Source organism: Lepidochelys olivacea (genome assembly GCF_965140295.1).
Source record: "Lepidochelys olivacea isolate rLepOli2 genome assembly, chromosome: 3".
Classification (NCBI taxonomy): Eukaryota; Metazoa; Chordata; order Testudines; family Cheloniidae; genus Lepidochelys; species Lepidochelys olivacea.
In genome coordinates, this window is record NC_140413.1 from 30,596,342 (window position 1) to 30,617,003 (window position 20,662).

General features: G+C 41.7%; 1 protein-coding gene across 3 annotated transcripts in view; it reads right to left on the reverse strand.

Annotated features, from left to right (window-relative positions):
* Nucleotides 1-20,662, reverse strand: part of HPCAL1 (hippocalcin like 1) — a 105,660-nt gene that overhangs the window by 7,878 nt on the left and 77,120 nt on the right. The gene's annotated exons all lie outside the window — the stretch shown is intronic.

A 20,662-nucleotide genomic window follows, 5' to 3' on the forward strand; every position in this document is an offset into this window, starting at 1 on the left:
GAAATGGGTGGTTTTGGGTGACCCTGTGCATACCTCCTTGCTCAGTCATGTTCCTCCCCTACAGCTCTACCCCAGTTTACCCTGCGACACAGCTTGGGATGCTTCAGTCCAGCTTGCAATGTGCTTTTCCAGCCTTTGACCACAAGGCCCTGCACAGCCTGACATGCTGCTATTACTGGGTTGGGCCAGGGTCCAGCACAGGAAGCAATGGGGAGAAAACGCTTGAAAAATGTCCATATTTAAAGACTGAAAATCTTCCTCTTAGAAATCAAAGGCACAAAGGGCAGTTAGGCACTGAACGCTCACTGTAAGTCAATAGGAGTTGAGTGCCTGTCTCCCCCTAGTGCCTTTGAAAATCCCTTCCTAAAGCAGTACTTTCCCCCTCTACTGCTACCATCAATCAATATCAAAGGCTCCAGTCCTGGATCTGCAGCAGATACATGCAGCAGAGCTGGAGCCAAGTCAAGGTCCTTCGGAATGCTTTGCATTGCTTGAGCCCAGCGTTCAAACAGCATAAGCAGGATGGAATAACAGAGGGGGGTGGGAAGGGACAAAGGACAGAAGTTCTGCAGGGAGGTCTGGGCTGAAAGCAGGCCCCACATTTAACAGGATCAACCCAGAAGACCTTTTCCTCCCTCCCCCCAAAAGAGTGGCAGCAGCATGAGCAGTTGGGTCACCTAAGGAGAAGGAAAGGCATAAGTGATTCAGCTCTTTTAAACACATTTTAATTCATAATGTTCCTAGGAATGTATACAATGAAATTTTAAAAACAAATAAGTTCTTGGTTTGCAATCTGGCTGAAGTGATTGCACAGGCCTGACATATGCATATGATGGGAGAATTACAAGGGTCTGGCTCCCTGTTGAGTCAATCAGATTGCAGCTATTATACAAGCTTATTCAACGATAGTGTGCAGTACTTCAGAATGTAACATTCTCAACCTGGGTGAAAAGGCATCTCAAAAATCTCATGGTTTAATCAGGTGTTCAAGAAGGGTCTGAGTGCAACAGACATCCTCGGCCCCTTAGACAGGAGGGAGCCTTAGTGCTATGATGGCTTTGGTCTCTTGTTTATTTCAGTGCTTTGTAGACATTTGGAGCAAGCTGAAGGTGTTCACCCATTCCAGACAAGAGCCCTTGATGACATTAATGATCTGGATGATGGGATGGATTGCACCCTCAGCAAGTTTGTGGATGCCACTAAGCTGGGGGGAGAGGTAGATACGCTGGAGGGTAGGGATTTGTGGAGGAAGGGATAGCTCAATGGTTTGAGCATTGGCCTGCTAAACCCAGGGTTGTGAGTTCAATCCTTGAGGGGGCCATTTAGGGATCTGGGGCAAAAATTGAGGATTGGTCCTGCTTTGAGCAGGGGGTTGGACAAGATGATCTCCTGAGGTCCCTTCCAACTCTGCTATTCTATGATAGGGTCCAGAGTGACCTAGACCAGAGGTTCTCAAACTGTGGTCTGCGGATTGTTCCCTCTAAGGTGTGCACCTGGGCGGCCACACACAAGAAAATGAAGGGCCACCCTGGAGAAGACGCACATGTAAGGTGAGGTGGTGGCCTCGGGGGGAATAAGGAGTAGGTGGGAGGGGGCAGTGGGGTGAGAAGGGTGGGGCGGGGGGGGATTTGGGACATGCAGGGCTGCAGTGGTCAGAGAAAGAGGCAATTTTCCCCAGCTCCAGTGCTGCAGCTGCTGGGGAGAGACCCCCCCCCCTTCCCAGCCCCAGCTCAGAGGCTGCAACGGCAGTGGAAAGAGGACAAATCTATCGCATTAGAAAGGTAAGACTACTGGTATTAAAATATGAGTTGTGTGCTTTTATTTGTAGAACAAAAAAAGCTCATTATTACGTTTTTTTAATATAGCGCTTCTATCGAAAGTGCTTTACAACAGTGAGCTAACAGTACAAACAACATTTGGAAAGATCATTAAGTGGCCCGCCGAGACCCTCAGCAATTTTCAAGTGGTCCGTGAAAAAAAAAAAGTTTGAAAACCACCGACCTAGTCAAATTGGAGGATTGGGCTAAAATAAATCTGATGAGGTTCACCGAGAAAAGTGCAGAGTCCTGCACTTAGGACAGAAGAATCCCATGCACCGCTACAGGCTGGGGACCGACTGGCTAAGCGGCAGTTCTGCAGAAAAGAACCTGGAAATTACAGTGGACAAGAAGCTGGATATGAGTCAACAGTGGGCCTTTGTAGCCAAGAAGGCTAACGGAATATTGGGCTGCATTAGTAGGAACTCTGCCAGCAGATCAAGGGAAGTGATTATTCCCCTCTATTTGGCACTGGTGAGGCCACACCTGGAGTACTGTGTCCAGTTTTGGTCCCCCCACTACAGAAGGGATGTGGACAAATTGGACAGAGTCCAGCAGAGGGCAGCGCTGTAGCGCATCTGGTGAAGACGCTCTGTGCCGACCGTCTATGCTGCAAGAGGCAGTAGCTATGTCGGCAGGAGAAGCTCTCCTGCCAACAGCGCTGTCCACACCGGCGCTTAGGCCGGTGTAACTTACATCGCTCAGGGGTGTGGCTTATTCACACCCCTGAGCGACATATGTTATACCGACGTAATCTGTACTTTAGACAAGCCTTAATACTGCCAGCTCTTTAGTATCACAAAGGAGGTTCTTCATTTGCAGCAACATCAGCTTTTGCAAATCGAAGTTCTGTGCAATGTTATGCCTCTCATTTGTATAGACATTAGTAAGCGTTCAAGAACATGCACTAACGTGCAAAAGTCTACGAGAATCTCTTACACTGCTATATTAAAAAGGTTTGTACACGCTTAAATCAATTTACTCATAGCTTAAATTAAGGACCTAATTCTACATGGCTTTGTATAGTCATTTACACCACTAAGTGAGTGCAATGTGCATGTGGTGACTACGAGCAGACCAGATAAGGCATTGTGTGTGCACAGTACTGTGCCCTACCTACATTGAGAAACAAGACGAGCAGAACACCAAGACGTGACATGACAAATGCAGTGAGATAAGACATCTGATAACGAGTAAGCACTTTGCAGAAAGCAAAAGCTCACTTCATGCACCAAAACCTAAAAAATGTGAAGGGTCACCAAAAATAACTGCAATACTTCAGAGGATCATCAATAACTGAATTCAACTGCATTTTATTTGTATTCCATTTACCCTCCACACAGCGTAAGCAATAAAAAAAATCCACATCCTGCTCTGCGGCTTACTGCTTCGAAACAAAAACCAACCAGCTGCTCATTAATAAAACACACCAGGTTCAACGGAAAACTCTGCTGATATCATTAGCTGCTTCTGTTTTGTCGGAAACCACAAACATTCCAGCAACTAGCTTTTTTTCTAGTCACTCAGTCACAAAGTTTGCTCTGTTCCTTTGACACATCCCCAACTTGCTTCCAAAATGCTGAAACGAAACTGGCGGACACTAAAGCAGCAGCCATTTAGACAGCATAGAGCAGCTCTCTAGCTAACTGCAAATTTGCAGCTATCAGTACTTCCTCTCGATCTGTATTTCAAACCCACTCTGCTCCACATATTCATACTCAAACGGAGTCTGTATACACAGGGCAGGGAACACAATCCATACTGCTGCATATTCTGCTGTATTTTAAGAGGTAGTCAAGCCTCTGCAGAGAACGGTGGGTTAGAGTGAACAAAATCAGTCCAGTTTAGGAAGCAAATTATTTTAATGCCATGCTTCTGGCCCGGTATGAACCTTCCCTCTCCTTTTTCCCTTCTAGAGACCTCATCACCTGCTAAGAGTTACTATCTCACAGCCAAAAGCTACTGAAGTCTGTGGGAGCCTTTCCATTGAGTTCAACAGACTCTGAATCAGATCACAGGGCGACAGCAGCAGCATCTGGGACAGCAGCAGAGGCTGTTTAAGGGCAGAAACCAGGAATAGCCTCAGATACATGGGGGAAACGTAGGCATGATCACCACTTCTTCACTCCCCACCTCAAAAACTGGTGGCTCAAGGAGGTGGTTGGATAGGCAGGCCTCAGCATTTTCCCCTTCCTCCTGCATCCCCATCAACTTCGAGAGTGACAGGCAGCTGGCCATGGGAGGGGAGGGAAAGAAAAGGAGATCTCATAGCCTGGGAGGCCGGGGACCATCCCCCGCAGTGAATGGAATGTTGGCCACAAGGGCTGGGGAAGGGGAGACAGGAGATCTGTGTGGGAGCTCAGATAGGCCATAGCATAGCACAATGAGAACCTTCATTTCTCTAGAGGCCCCCCAAACTTCTTGACAACTGTTAAAACGTGGCATTCCCACGGTCTTCCAAAGGCTGTCCAATCTTACTCTCTTCCCAGGGTTTCTTTCATTGTTAACTTAAACAGTGATTGTAAACCTCAGCCTCAGCTTGGCTCTTTTCCTAATGTTTTTCTCCCTGTAGATTCTCTGTGGCCTACCCCTCATTCTCATCCATGCTACAGAGATTCCAAACCTCTGTATACACTATGGTTGGAACTTACATGACACACCTGCTCCGGCTGCCCAAGTGAGTCAGCAGCACAACTCTCCACCTTTATGCAGGTGTCAAGCACCTGACACCCTGTGTTCAGAGGTAAGTGATGTTCACCAAATTAGGGTGGCTCTACACCATGGCATCTCCTGGGTAACATGGAAGGGACCGAAACGGTGAGAAACCTGTGGAGAGTGGTATTGGCAGGAAGAGGAAAGGGCAATGGTAGCATTCTCCCACCATTGACACTGTAGTTGTTTCTCACCCTTCTGTGGTGAACTCTGTGCAGTGTGGATATGGATGTGTGACTAGCTTTAGGAGAGAGTTGACTGGGATCAGCCGCTGCTATGTGAAGAATCCTCCACCTGAAATTGACTGATCTTTGGACACAAATTTCTTCACACATTCTGTGGAGATGAACAAAATCACTCACTGTGATTTTTATACCCCAAGGAGCAGTGAGGCAGGGAGGCTGTGGAATCAGGATCCAGGCATGCAAATAACCAGAGATTTATGACTGGCCTGTGGTAATTAGAAACTCCAAAGTTATCCTCACAAGGTGACCACAAACACACTATTAGTAGGGGGATCAATTTAAGAGCTCTTGGGGCAGGGACTGTAAATTTACTATATGTTTGTACTTTTACATGTTGCCTAGTGCAAGGGGTCTTGACCTGGTGGATGCATATAGGTGCTACTGCAATATAAATGTTAAACTAACAATAAAGGGTGTGTTGATTCCATTTCTTGGAATATCACTATTTCTTTATGAGAGGAGGAAATAGTTTTATTGCTATTAGAATGGAATTCATTTGATATTAACTTCAAAAGCTCTATCAACAAATTATAGGTTCGCTTAGGTGACTTCAACTCCATCTTTTGGTTCAGATTTTAGAAAAGTAACATGCAATGCATTAAAATGCAATTATTCTTTAGTGTCTGATCTTTTCAAATGGATTCTTAATGTGCCAAACCCAAATATAAACCTGCAGTTGTGTAACCAATTTGTTAACAGTAATTAAGTAAGTGACATTAACGTTAATTTATTAAAGCACATCCAAAGAAATAGCTCTTAAATAAGACTTGTGTTTCAGGTAGCTCAGGCAAAATGAAATGCCCAAATATCTCATTAATCATGACAAGAAACCCTGCTGCTGGCATCCAACTGACATTTCATTCGATTGCTCTAAAACTCTTTCATCAAATCAGTTTCCCGGGGCTCACTAGCTGTTTTAGCCAGAGAAACACTTGGGAGAATAGTCAGTAATGGAAATCACAGGCAGTGGGCTCTCAAACAGGGAAGTTTCTGTCAGTCTTATGATCAGTCTCACTTTCTTTTGCCACATGATTTATACATTTCAGATAATTTACTGGATAATATACACAAGCATTGGCTAAAACACATTGCTGGTGGAAATTCTTCCAGGTTCGAGAAAGGTGACAGCGATATGAGGAAGAAGATTAAAGACTCCTGGAACCCTTCACCCACCTATGAGCACTGGTTTTATCTTGCTATGCTTCACAGGACATTGTACTGCTGTTCCAGTTGATTCACCCACAATTTGGGGAATCTTACTTAAAAGGCATTTAGCTCTTAGCATTTGCATGTACAATGTGTTAAAAGAGGTAGATTTAGACTGCCCACAGATCCTTTGCTGGCAGATCAGTTCAGAAACCACCAGTCTGTCCCTCAAAATAGATTTCTTTGCCACCTCCAAACTAACCAACCACTGAGAAGGTGGCCAACCTTCCTTCCTGGCATGGTGTAGGAGAAAAGCTACTGGTTTAGTAACAAATGTACTATTGAAAAGAGATAGCAAGCCAAAGCAATACTCTAAAGAAATTAAAGGAGGCTTTAAAAATTTCATCAAGGGATTTGTAATGTAGAGCAAATGAAAAATGAAACTCAGCTTTCGATAGAGATTTAAATCAGAGGTACAGGAAAGTAAACAGGCAGCTCCATAATGGATTTTGCATTTTCCTGGGGGAGTGAACAGGCTTGGAGATTCAACGACCTTCCCCTAATTTCTCACTCTATATCAGGGATGAGACATAAAGGTGCTGTAATGGAAGACAGCAGGCATCATAACCAGTCCTATGCCTATTTTGCTTGAAAAACAGAGAACTTAGTTTTCAGGATGATCACCTGCAATTTTCATGAACATGGAATTCCTGACAGTAACAAAAGAAGAGAAAAGTAAAAAGGAATGTTTTAAGGATGCTTAGACAAGAACTTGAAGATGTAACAGACCCTTAGGCTTTGGAATGTATAGTTCACCAGAAAAACAAAATGTTATAGCAGATGATTCACTGTGTAGGGCCCAGGAAGGGAAAAAACAATGAAAAAGGATTTTTGTTCAAGTCTCGTGCCTGGAGTTTTGGTAAATGTTAGCTGTATATTTAATCATCCTCCTTCTACCCCCTAAAACAACACCCCTGCTGTAATGAGGTCTAAAAGTTTAGCCAAATTAGAAGTTAAGATGCAGAGAATAAATGGATTAAGTTGTTCTAAGTTTCCTTCTCATTTTGAATCACCAGAATGTAGTCAATGATCATACAACAAAATCCTAAGAATGAGTGAATCTGGATTTTTAACCACCTAAGATGAAGACTCACAAGAAAGTAAGTGCAGGATACAATAGCGAATAACCATATTCACACATTTCAAATGGCTTGAAGTATCTAGCCAGTAATACCAGTTATTGCTAAATTAGCAGACTGGGTGTTGGCATCACTAGAAAAATTTCAGGTACTAATGACAAAGTTCCATTCACTTTTAGGTTTTCAACTCTAAATTGAGCATTGACTATTGCATGTAAAATCTCTCTGCACATGCAGAACCCAGAAGCCAGGAGACTGACTACTTTCACTTCAGCCCTTTGGAAAATAAACTCTTTGAACTGAATTCCTGGTAAGATGAGTTAGTGAATCAGTTAAAAAAGCCTGGGGAAGACAAACTCCTTAGAGGGATATACCTCCTTGTGGTATTTCCTTGCCTCCTTGAGTGTTGATTTAGTGTTCATAAAAAGAGGAAAATGTATGAAGTACCTCTGTGTATGTGTGTGTCTACAGTATTCTTCAACAGGGAAGGACTGCACACAGAGAGATGTAACAAATAATCTTTGTATCTGAGAGCATTAGTTTTGCAGGGGGAAAAAAATCTAGCATCATTCCAATCTCACTGAGCTACAAAGAGAGTAAAATCATGTATAGAGACCATTGAAATAGGTTGCATTGTCTTGAAATAGGTTGCATTGTGCCTTTGGGATCTCTGCAATGCTCAGCAAATGGACAACACGAGCCAGGCATATTGTTATATGAGATTTTGGAAGGCAAGAGCTGCTCCTACGTCAATACTTACCTTCTTAGAAGCAGTTAAAATATCAGTCCAAGCATCTGATGCACTTCTCTTGAAACTGCAATGGTATTTTAGGTGGGCACAGGCCCACCATCAGCAATCCCAGACCCCAGGGCAGAACCGTCAATGGACCCCCTAGAAAGGGATGGCTGAGGTTTATGACTCTACTTTTTATCCTATTGATAACACATTAGAACCCACTATGTGTAAGTTGTGGCATGGTTTGATCTAGTTAACGTTTTTTCCCCCAGTTACAGCACCAGTATTAAACAAATTGTGAGCCTACATAGAAGAGGTAGAATTGGTTATTTTGAATTATATATTTAAATTAAATAAATACATTATGGAATGAAATTAATATACAAAAAATTTAAAGAAGCACAAAGTAAGAGAACACCTCAAGTATCAAGTAGGCTAATTAAACACCTAATCGTGATTAACGAGTAATCGAAAGACAAGGAAAAAACGGATATACAAGATGTAACTGAATATTACCAACAAAGTTAAAATATACAATACTTGCGCTGCTGGTGCTGTGGGACACCAACCCCCAGAGCAATGAGGAGACAGCAGGCCTGGCGTGCAACATCTGCCGGGAAATCTCCGAGGCGGCAGCGACTAAGGGCGAAGGCAGAGGGAAAACCCGCGTCTCATTCCCTGGCTGAGCGGTGGAGGCGGACCCCTATCCTGCGCTCATGATAGCGGCTTACCAGCCAGTGCTAGCAGCAGCGAATGGAGGGGCTAGTCCCAGCTGCCTCTCAGCAAATTTAGGGCGGCTCAATTGGGCGGCTGAACTTGCTGGCAAGGAACTGCAGCCCTGGGGGAGGAAAGCGCAGAGGGAGCGCGTTCCTTTTTAAAGTCGCCCTGTCCTCAGCCCTGCAGCTGGAGAACCAACACGGCAGGCACCGTGGCTTCCGAGCAGACAGAGGAGGCAGCAAGTTCCACGGTTCCCAGGCTGCTGTTACTGATGCTCTGCCACACCAGCAGGGTCCAGCAGCGCTCCGGCAAACCGTTACAGTAACAATGAGGAACAGCGCTCTGGACAGAGCAACAGCAGCAGGAAACCGGATTTCTATCTATCCCATCCGCCCAGGCCCTTTTAAATCGCTGGGCCCCTGGGCAATTGACCCCTTTGCCCCCCCATCAGCGGGCCTGGTCGGGGAAGAGACAAGAGGATTTGACCTGCTGTGGCCTTGTGGACAGCACAGAAAGGCTGTGGTCGGGAGTAGTCTCAGGATTGCTGATCCTAAGGCTGGCAGAAGATGGGAGCAGCAGCAAGCTTATGATCTCTGCCTTCACAGCATGCTTTGTTGACCCCTGGGTGGGAAACCTTTGCAATACCCCTGTGCATTTGTGAAGAGAATGAATCTAGGTAATAAGAGAAAGAGAATCTCGGGCAAAATTTTACCGTCTGCATGAGAGGCTGCCACTGCATTACAATCCAGGCATGAGCAGGGACCAGCACAACTCCTTCCTACCATGTTCCTGCTGGGAAGTCTTGCTATGAGAGCACAAGACATGTCACCTCCAAGTGAAAAAAGCCTGGCTATTTATTTCAGGCCAACAAGAGGCACCAAATACATGAAAAGTTCTATTTTCTATAGTTTGTTCTTTTATTTAATCCCTTATGTAAGAACTGTCCTTCGGCGAGTAACTGCTAAGAAAAAAATGGCTTTCAGCTGATAAGTATCTGCACTGTCAGGTATTTGTAAGACGTCCACAGGAAAACACACATCTGTTTTGTACTTTTTATACCAGAATTAATAGAAAATTTCTTCCCCCTAAAACACAAACAAACAAAGTTTTGTGCAATAAATCAGTGGCCTACTACACACATATCACAGCTGCCAGCTGGAACAGAGCCTTGGTTCTTTAGCACTAACCATCATCACTTATCCTCAAGGACTACCTTATCCGTCAATAGATGACAGTCTCTATGAACCAGCAGCTAGAGAGAGACCGGATTACACTTACTTTATCCAGCATACTCCATTTGTAAACCATACAAATTAACAAATACACAAATATATACTAGTCTAAGGAGACCAAGCCGTGTCTCATTCTAGGCATCATTAGCAGCTTGCCAGGACCCATTGCTTGAAATGGAGTAGAATACCGTCAATACAAAAATGCAGCTCAGATCTTGGCCTCCTATGATTTAATCAGGGCAGCCTTGCACTCTTCAGAAGAGGAGCAATGCAGTCTGGGACCTATGGTCTCCGCAGGCCTGCACCTGTGTAAAGGGAAGGTTGACTGCAGGAAGCCTGGCAGAATTCAATAGGCTGCATTTTGATCTTTAGACCAATAGCATTGCTGCATGATTGTAACATGCTGAACAGCTTCAGTGAGCCAAAGCCATTAACATCAAGTAGCAAACACACCTGCAAACTGGGATTACAATGACAAGTATATGAACCACACCCCACTTTCTTTGCCCAAAGAGAGTCAGTGAGCGGGCCTACTTGTGAGAGTAAGGCAAATGAAATGTGAAAGTATATGGGTATCTGACAATAACTCTCAGGTAAAGAGCTCTTTTTGTTGTCTGTTTACTGCCAGTATCCTAAGCAACAGCCTGAAATAGGTAGGCTACAGGACATATACAAACATGTTGCAGTAGAAATCTGGTCCTTCTTGGTAAGATCATGTAAACCTCTTTGTAACTTTGCTGCAGAAGCAGCTATTTAACAGGACGTTGTCAATTTAACTTTGACCCCAAATTTAAATCTGGTAGCAACCAAGTTTCATAAAAGTTCAGCCCGGAGCCTCAGCCCTGTTGCTCATGGTCTGACAGCCCCGAGACTCAGCCCTGCCACCTGGGTCTGACATCCTTCTTGGTTTCTTGTTATAATTTTGCACAACTCTGTTAATGAACTTCTTGAATGCAATGCATTCATCTTTGGTGGCTTCTCGTGTGTCCGGTACTTCCATTCCTTCAGTTGATATGCTCATTAGTTCATTCACATGATCAGGCAGAAGGCGACTTCTTTCAGAACACAAAATTCTATTCAGTGATGAAAAGAACGCTCAACTGTAGCTGTTGTGACTGGGAGTAGCAAGAGATGAATTCCTACTTCTTTCATCCCAGGAAACATAGCACAAAGATTGGGTCGAGCCACTAGCGATGATAAAAAAAGTTGAAGTCAAATCTTCATTCATTCGTCGTATGATATTCCACTCTGTGTTCAAATTCTCTGTTCTGTCCTGAGCACATGGCAGCCCCATTGCTGGTAGTGCCTCACTCCACTCAACTGTTGGTGTTTTATAGGACAGGCATCTGTAAAAGCTACGTAGAGGTTGAGTAGAATCTAGAAGTTGCTGTTGTAGATTTTTAAGAATCAAGTCTGTGTACTTTTTCAGTTGTCTTAACACACACTTCTTGTCCTCTTCACTTAAGGATTCAATATAAAAGGCCTTCATTAGTCAACTTCTGGACTGAAGTCTTTGCTTCTTCCAGTACTTTTTCAGTGGATAGCTCTCTGATTGATCCAAATGTAGCTTCTATTGCTGGACAAAGATCTACTACTGTTGTAGCAGATGCCTTGTTTAATGACCCAAGTGGTTTCAACAGTAGACTTGCAAGAGAGAGAATGGCAATAATCTTCTCTGAACGTAGTAGCAAAAGTAATCCACCAGCCTCACTACTTAGATCCATCCCATCTTGGTAGATACTTTCCAAAGCCAGTAATAGTGGCTGGAGTAATTTTAAGACAACAGCCAAGGATCGCTCATGAGAAAGCCAGAGGGTTTTCCCAGGTTGACTAATTTGAACTTCAGTCCCAGTGTATCTTCTATATTTTCCAAGATATTCAGTCTTTTTGGCCTCTTACTGAAAAAAGAATATAATGAAGACATTAAATGTATAGCTTTTATAATGTCTTTTGAAGAGTCTGCAGCTCGTACTAGCACTAGTTGGAGTAGATGGCCTCTGCAGTGTGTATAGGAGAGATTACGGTTACACTTTTCTCTGAGCAAAGCTTGTACTCCACCATGTCTTCTAGAAAAGTTTGCAGCTCCATCAAATGCACAAGCAACCATCTGTTTGGGGTCCAACTGACAAGCATTTAACTCTTCTAAGATGTGGGCTGTCACAGATGCAGCCAATGTGTCTTCTATAACTTGAACATCTAGAAATGCACCTACTGGCCTACCACTGACATCAAGATAACGTACAACACAATGACTTAATACTTGATGCCCATTTGCATCAGTGCTTCATCAGCCATGTATGCAATTTTTTTGAATGTGGTGAGAGTTCTTCACTTTTTCAACTGTTCAGTCTTTCACTATTGCGCCGCATGCTTGTAGCCAGCCAGTTAAGTTTCTTGCAGAAAGATAGCGAGCATTTGCTGGTCTTGTTCGGAACCAGTGTTCAACTTCAGGATGAACAAGTGACAATGCACTTAACATTGGCCTCCAGTTTGTAGTGTGTGGTATCTCTTGCTTAAATAGAAAGTAGGATGCTACAGCCATGTTTGTTCGCATGAACTGTGTTGTGTCTCCAGCATTCTTAACAGTCTCATTAAGTACTTCTAAAATTGGCTTTGAAAGTGGGCTTATAAGGCTTTCTGCATGTTGATGCAGTCCAGAGGCCTGATGTTTTGCTGCCTTTTCACGTAGTTTGTCAGCATTGGCTTTGCTGATCGGTCTGACAAACCAAGCTCCTCCACTTTTACCGATTATAGCATTGGAAAGCTTTCCTTCTTCGTAAGCTTTTTTGCAAGAGGTGCACTAGTAGCCATCTTCTGTAACTTCAATAAATGGGAACACTGACTGACGAACATCGGGAACTGCCTTTAGGTTTTGGAGACACTGTTTCTTCAGTAGGTAGCTGTATTTGTGTTTCGGGCTGGTCGGATGTAGATACACCACTTTAACCTTCAGATGACATGTTGATATATTCTTGGTTCTCGATGGGTTCTTCACCTTGGTTAGTTTTTGAGGCCTTGCAGTGGAAAAATTGTTGTATTGTTTTTTGTCTTTTCATTTTCACTTTGACCTGCAACATATAGAAAGAGATATGAATAAATTAAATGTTTTGTTAAGATAATGCAAATTTAACATAAGGATAATGCAAAAAACACCAAAACACATAACAGGTCTAGATTTCTAAAAAAATATAAATTAAAAAAAAAGTATTTAATTTAAATTGACTTTTGAAAAGTATGCCATCATGGGATAAGAGGGAAGTCCTCTCATGGATCAGTAACTGGTTGAAAGATGGGAAACAAAGGGTAGGGATAAATCATCAGTTTTCAGAATGGAGATAAATAGTGGTATCCCTGAGGGGTCGGTACTGGGACCATTACTATTCAACATATTCATAAATGATCTGGAAAAATGGGTAAACACTAAGGTGGCAAAATTTGCAGATGATACAAAACTTTTCAAGATCGTTAAGTCCAAAGCAGACTGCGAAGAGTTACAAAGGGATCTCACAAAACTGGGTGACTGGGCAACAAAATGGCAGATGAAATTCAATGTTGATAAATGCAAAGTAATGCACGCTGGAAAACAATCTCAACTATACATACAAAACGATGGAGTCTAAATTAGCTGTAAACACTCAAGAAAGATGTTGGAGTCATTGTGGATGGTTCTCTGAAAATATCCACTCAATGTGCAGCGGCAGTCAACAAAGCAAACAGAATGTTGGGAATCATTAAGAAAGGGATAGATAATAAGACATAAAATATATTGTCTCTATATAAATCCATGGTACGTGCATACCTTGAATACTGTGTGCAGATCTGGTCACTCCACCCCAAAAAAGATGTATTGGAATTGGAAAAGGTATAGAGATGGGCAACTAAAATGATTAGGGGTATGAAACAGGAGGAGAGATTAAAATGAATGGGAATTTTCATTGTAGAAAAGAGACTACTAAAGGGGGATATAATAGAGGTCTATAAAATCTTGACTGGTGTGAAGAAAGTGAATAAGGAAATATTATTTAATCCTTCACATAACACAAGAACTAGCAGTCACCCAATGAATTTAATAGGCAGCAGGTTTTAAAAAAACAAAAGGAAGTACTTCTTCATACAACATAAAGTCAACCCGTGGAACTCTTTGCCAGGGGATGCTGTGAAGACCAAAACTGTAACAGGATTTAAAAAAGAACTAGATAAATTCCTGGAGAATAGGCTCATCAGTGGCTATTAGCCAGGACGGGGAGGGATGCAACACCATGCTCTGAGTGTCCCTAGCCCGTTTGCCAGAAGTTGGGAATGGACGACAGGGGATGGATCACTTGATGATTACCTATTCTGTTCATTCCCCCTGAAGCACCTGGCCTTGACCACTGTTGGAAGACAGGATACTGGGCTATATGGACCACTGGTCTGACCTAGTATGAGCAGTCTTATATAAAAATTAATTATAATAATAAAAATGTTTAGTACAGAAACTCCCCAACATAATGACCTCTCAAGATAGCAACGATGAGAGATAACAACCTTGGCAAATAATGCATTTTAAAAATCTTGGCCTACTAGGAAACATATGTATATAAGTTTCCATTCCCAGCCACAAATCTAGCATTCTGAGCAAAGTCACTAAAATATAGACCAACAAACAAATGTTTATTTAACGTGCCCCTCACTTTTCCCTCCACCTCACCCCACTCACCGGCGTTGTCCTTGCTCAGTGGAAATTCAGAGTTCAGAGGTGCTTTCACATGAGTTCACCTCCCAGGTGGGGGGCAATAAGGCACCTTGGTCCTTCCTCCAGCTGCTCACTGTTCGCTCTGGCCACTGTTGTTCGTTGTGCCACCGTTCACTCCATTGCTCTGTTGCCAATGGCCCTGCGCAGTCACCTTCTGCTGCCACCGTGACATCTGTGAGTTGGTCTCTTGAGGTTTCACCGGCTCTCAGTGATTTCAGCTGAGATCTCAGTGGGGGAACCTTGCTGCTAATGCAGGCTGGGCCCTCTCTTCCACAGAAACACTGTCTCCACAGCAGGACTGAACACTTAGACCTAATATCAGTGATTTCAGCTGTAGTGGTCACTTAACAAAACAAAAGACTATCTATGGAGCCTAATCAGCTCTGTCTTTAAACAGTGGAGAGGGGCAGGTCAAATTGTACTTGTGATTCAGACAGACAATCAAGAAAAACACCTGTCCCCACCCTCTCTCTTGATGCCCTAAATCAACACAGGCTAAGTACAGTTCTACTGCGCTTTACTCATACAATAAGAACAACAACATTTCATTCCCCCTCCCACTCATCACTAGCTGTCAGGGAGAGCTCATTTAGAATTTGCTTACAAATCATAATTTGAAATTATTAGGTTGGCCAACATCACCAAAATGAATGCACTGACATTGCCATAAAAAACAACAGCTGTATAAGTAAGCTAGTCTATGTTCATACTTTTCAAATCTATTAAACTTTTTCAGATACACATATTTTATATACATTGTATATGCTTTTCAAGTGTGTATTAATGTTTCAATTTCAACTCAAATTTCCAAACAGTCACTAAATTGGCATGTAACTAGTTCACAAAACTGGAGGGGGAGAGGTGTAGGGAAATCACTGCTGTAGTAAACAATACAACAGAATTAATGACAAATCAATTGTACTGTTAATTTTTTCCACTTTTAATAATCTATACTATCATTAATATAAAAGTGAAGAAATGCTGACCTATAACATAATTTTTAAGTTGGCAGTGTCCTTTTGAAAAGGTTATTTTTAAAAAAATGAAAGTGAAGTTAGTGAACCCCTCTCCCCCAACACACAGAATGTTTAGGGCAGAATTTTCAAAAGAGCTCAGTCTCCTTGTAGGCACTAAAATAAGTAGCAACATGTTTTGTAAACAAACCTTAGCATGTTGGGTGCAGGTCAGGTGCTGAACTGTTCTGAAAAACTGGCCATGAGCATCACAATGGGTGCTGAGCGCTTATAAGGGCAATCTGAGCACCTCCAAGCTCTCTTGAAAATCTGCATTTATGGACGAAGGCCTGGACCCTGCATATGACTGCATGCGGAGAGTACCCTTGCGTCTGCACAGAGCCCCTTTGATCTGATTGAGACAACTGCAGTTGGAACTTAAGAAATTCACGTATGAGCCTTCCCATTGCTGGGGTGGGGCATCCTGGTCCTATTGAAGGCAGTTGGAGCTTTGCCATTGATTTCAATAGGGGAAGGAGTTCACTTCTGATTTACTGAGCAAATTTAGCAGTGGATGGCACCCACCAGCACTGTATTCATCTGAGAACAACCTCACTTTCAAATAATCTTGCTACAGGACAGAGAGAAAGCATTGACAGAATATCATCATTACTATAATATTTTCATACACATTGTGGTAATACCCTGTACAACCACCACCTACTTCAGTGTGAAACCAAATTCCATCACCTAGACAGAAGTTCATGACTGAGCGTTCGGTGACAAATTAATCACTGTACCAAAAAACACTACTCCAAAAAAACAAAGACAAAATCCCACTCATCCTTGGCTTGCTGCTAAGTAAGTTCTCTCTCAGTTTTCTCCATGACCCCTCATCCCCTCTGTCATTTGGGTTACGGAACCAGAAGTTACACACACAAGTCTATATAATGCTTTGCAATTCAGAGAGAAGGTACTATAAGTGCAAGAGGCAAAACACTCCCAATGCAATGAAAAATAAAACCAATATTCCAAGGAAGGCAGGAAGATGTGTTCATTTGGGTGGGAACAGATTAGGCAGGGGTGTAGGTTATTACCCCCCCCAAAACCTAAGGGGTCTCCCCCCCTTTTTTTTAAATGGAGTTGAGAGAAAGACAGCTAACTTTTATTCTGTCCTCCTTTAGCAGATGTGTGAAACTAACAAGGCTTAAAAATGAAGTTAGTTTATATGTTATTTCATGACAAGGGAAACTTCTCAACATAATGTTTTTAAATGTAAGGTCATTTTACAAGGTGGTTGGGCTGAACAAGAAAAAATCATGTGGGATGAGGAGTTCTCTAAATGCCTTTCACATTATATAAATTTAAGATGTTAATATAATTAAAGCTTTAAAATAAATTTTCATGGCAAGTGAGCATACAGGATGGCAAATGATACCCAATATAGACTGGAAAATAAACGGGAGAGAGCATTTAATCCTCATTTCCCTTTGGAAATTATCAAACAGCCAAAAATCAGAGCAGAACAGAAATAACCGTACAATAAAAAAAAAAAGAAAAAGAAAAAGAATGAATGTATTTTAATTTGACTTTTTAAAATATGTAACATGAGTTATTAAATTTAGATCATAACCATCTTTATATCCTGTCCATGCCAGATGTCCTTTAGCTGTCAGCCCAAAGCCTCTTTAGGGCTTAGCATTTTGTGTACAGGGTCAATGAAAGAATTCTGCTCACAGTGTAAACAGCATCTAGGAGATGCCAGCAAAACAACAAATACATTGTGTATCAATAAGAGTTTTTTTATGCTGTATTACTGAGTACTCTAAAGCACTGAGAGAGAGAAAACAGTCTTTTTTCCCTTTTGGTTTATCAGACTTGTAATATGTTTATAACTTTCAATTGTGTGTTCTACTCTGACAAATGATTATGTAAGAATGATAATTTCTTACTTATCAGATCTACTCCCAATGCACTGTGGAGTCATATCTGCTGACTTCAGTGACAAATATGGTTTGGGGTTTTCTTTTTGTTTTGTGTTTTTGCCTTTTATACTTCGGTCAGCCCTACAGATGATCACAGCTAAAGGAGAAAAAAAGAGGGGCATTCAACTCTTCAACTCCTTCATGTACATCAACAGTATAGGTTACTAAATCTCAGGAACAGGACCAATCAACTGCACCTGTGCAAACCAACGGATGGCAGTAAAATTGGCATAAGAGTAAGGGAGAGACAATGGGATTACAAAGTTAATGACCAGATTATATCAAGCCCTAAAATTTGGTCTGTAGAATCTTTATGGCTGGTGATGCTGCACAGGAGGAAAGAAATGCAGTCTGACTGCCAAATCGAGGCTGAGTTGGGTGGGCTGAGACATTTTTGTTACTAAAACTGGTTGATATTTTTTAATTTCACAAAATGTTTTGAAGTTACTTCTGTATCATATGGTTTGAAATGGACCCAAGCTTTTGTTTAAAAAAAAAAAATCAGATTGTGATATTTGAATACAGAAACATATAGTGAAAAGACCATCAAAAACATTAAGATTTTTGATTACCGACACAGCCAAGTTTTCAAATTTCAATAACAATGTAGCTTTTATTTAAAAATGCAGTAAACATTGATAAGAAATGCTGAAAAAGCTTCAACAACAAAAAAAAGAGAAAATCAAGTTTTTCTACTAAAGTTTTCATTCTCCCCAAGGTTTTGTTTGTTTTAAATAAAAACAAAACAAAAAATCTTTTCATTTGAAAAATTCTCAGTTTTATTTTAAACTTTTTGACTGGGCACATCCAATACAAAAACAGTAAACTGGAAGCCCCATAAATGCAGTGCTACTTTTCACATACCAACTCAGTTTCAATAGCACAAAACCACTAAACATTTGACATTTCTACCTGCCCCCCAAAATATCCTTTAAATTAGAGCCTCAAAATTTTCTGGCTAACCCTAAAATAACTAAACAAGTAGTTTCAAACCTTTCCCTCCTATTTGGGCAAAATCCCCAAAACAAAATGAAAACCATAACCTACCACAATTGCTCTAGTATTGAAATCTACATGTCTAGAGCTTGCCACAAGCTTTTACAGCACAAATCGTAGTTTCAGCAAGCATAGCAGCTCACTAGAAAAAAGCCAGGGTGAAATCCTGGCCCCACTGAAGCCATTGGGAATTTTGTTATTCATTTCAATGTGGCCAAAATTTTACTCCTGGCATTCCTAGCTGTGCCGATCTGAGCCACTGAGACTAAAGGTTAGTCGGCACCATTATAGAGGGAGACAGGCAGTAGGGAGAGGTAGCAAATCATGAGGCCAGATCCTCTGCTATTGTAAATTTAGATAACTCCACACCAGCTGAGGTTCTGGGCCGAAGGTCTTGATACAGATGAGTGTGCCAGCCACAAATGAATGTTTCAACCTGTATATAATTGATATAAGCTCCCTTTATCCTGGAGATGATACCATCAAAAATTTAGTGGTTATTATCTACCACCTGCTGGCACAGAAGATCTTTTTCTAGCACAGGGCTCAAAAGATTTACCAAAGACCTCAGACAAGCATCAATGTAAGAAACTATAGTACCATGTTGCAGTCACAACATACTTACCATACAATGCAAGTGTAGAGCTCCCACTCAGATGGCATTAGAGCCACCATGAACCTCTCTGCCTTCAAAGCAAAACATGAAACCCATCTGACTGATCCACAACAAAACAAAAAGTGGTGGCGGGAGGTGGGGATTCAGATACACATGCTGTGCCTGAGCCCTGATCAGAGAGCTCCAGTTTTCCTATCACCACCACCAAGCTGCTAAAAGGTTATAAAAGGCAGGCTATATTTGGTTTCTTTGTTTTTTTAACAGTGCATTCTAACAGGCCATGCGTAAGCTTGGTGATCTGAATAATAAGCCCATTTCATAGCAAAATCTATATTAAACAATGGAAAAATTCCTTCAGGAAGCAAACAAAACAGGGTTGTTTTAAAATGCAGTTCAGCAGAGTGGGACAAAGGAGGGCACTATGCCATACTGAACTGTCAGTTCTTGCACTTGCTGAAATGCTTTGTATTCAATTCCTAAAGAAATCAGAGTATAGCATTTAGGCCCTTATCCTGCAAAGACTTGTGCCCACACTTAGCTTTATATGCAATGAATAGGTCCCATTAACTTCCTGGCACTGAGCCCTTGACCACAGTGCGTGAGAGCCACAGGACCCAAAAATCTGAATAGACCAACAACTTGATGCGTTCGTATGGTTCACCATAAATATATGCACAAGGACAATAAGGCACCAACTGTACCTGTAGAGGAGAAAGGGAGCAATTCCTACAAGAGGTCTATTGCAAGGTCACAGTGACATTTTCCAGTGGAGGAACAGCTAAAAAAACCCTTTTCTTTGCTGGCATTTGTATACGATACTCTGAGCCCTTAATCTGAAAGGAAAGTCATCTCTGAAAGAAACACAAAAGAGCAGTCAAGACAACACTAATTTCATTGAAGTATACTGATGAACTCAGCTCCATGATCCAGGCTGTATAAACAGAAATATAATACAGAATATATTTTCCCAAAACTCCATGGCCTGGTATGTCTGGAATGAACTCTCTAGGTGTGGTGATGGGTGGGAAGGTTGAGTCAAATTCAACTACTTTAGTTTTGCATTAAAAAAATCTGAGTTATCAGTGAAGCCCAGGTTCTGGTGTATTTTCCTTTTTGAAGGAGGAAATAAAAAAAAGTTTGATCTTTCTTTTAGAAAGAGGTTTGATTTGGAACAAGTACTCAGACTTTCATCAAATATGAAGTGCTAACCTATACCTGCTACCACACCAACAAAGAGCAAACATAGCATACTTTCTATATCCTGTGTCAGTCCTTTTCTAAATGCAAAACAAATGCAGAGTTCAAATGGAAAAATAAAATCTGAGCTCTGAAGCACCACCCATAACAATTTTTAAGCAAAAACTATGCTTCAGCCATTCATGATGCCAAAATGCAATGTCACTTGCAGTAGACTGTTAATCCCTATGGCTTTGTTTTCATTAGAAAAAAAGGTGTACTTTTAAACATGTTAAAATCCTAGTGTAGACAAGGCAAACTAGTTTTAACATGTGTTATTTGATCAGTGTGTTAAAACTACAACTTGTCTACACCATGATGTTAACATAGGTTAGCTAACACATGCTAAAAATACACCTTTTTCCCCAGGAGGGACATGACTTTTAATGCAAGTCCT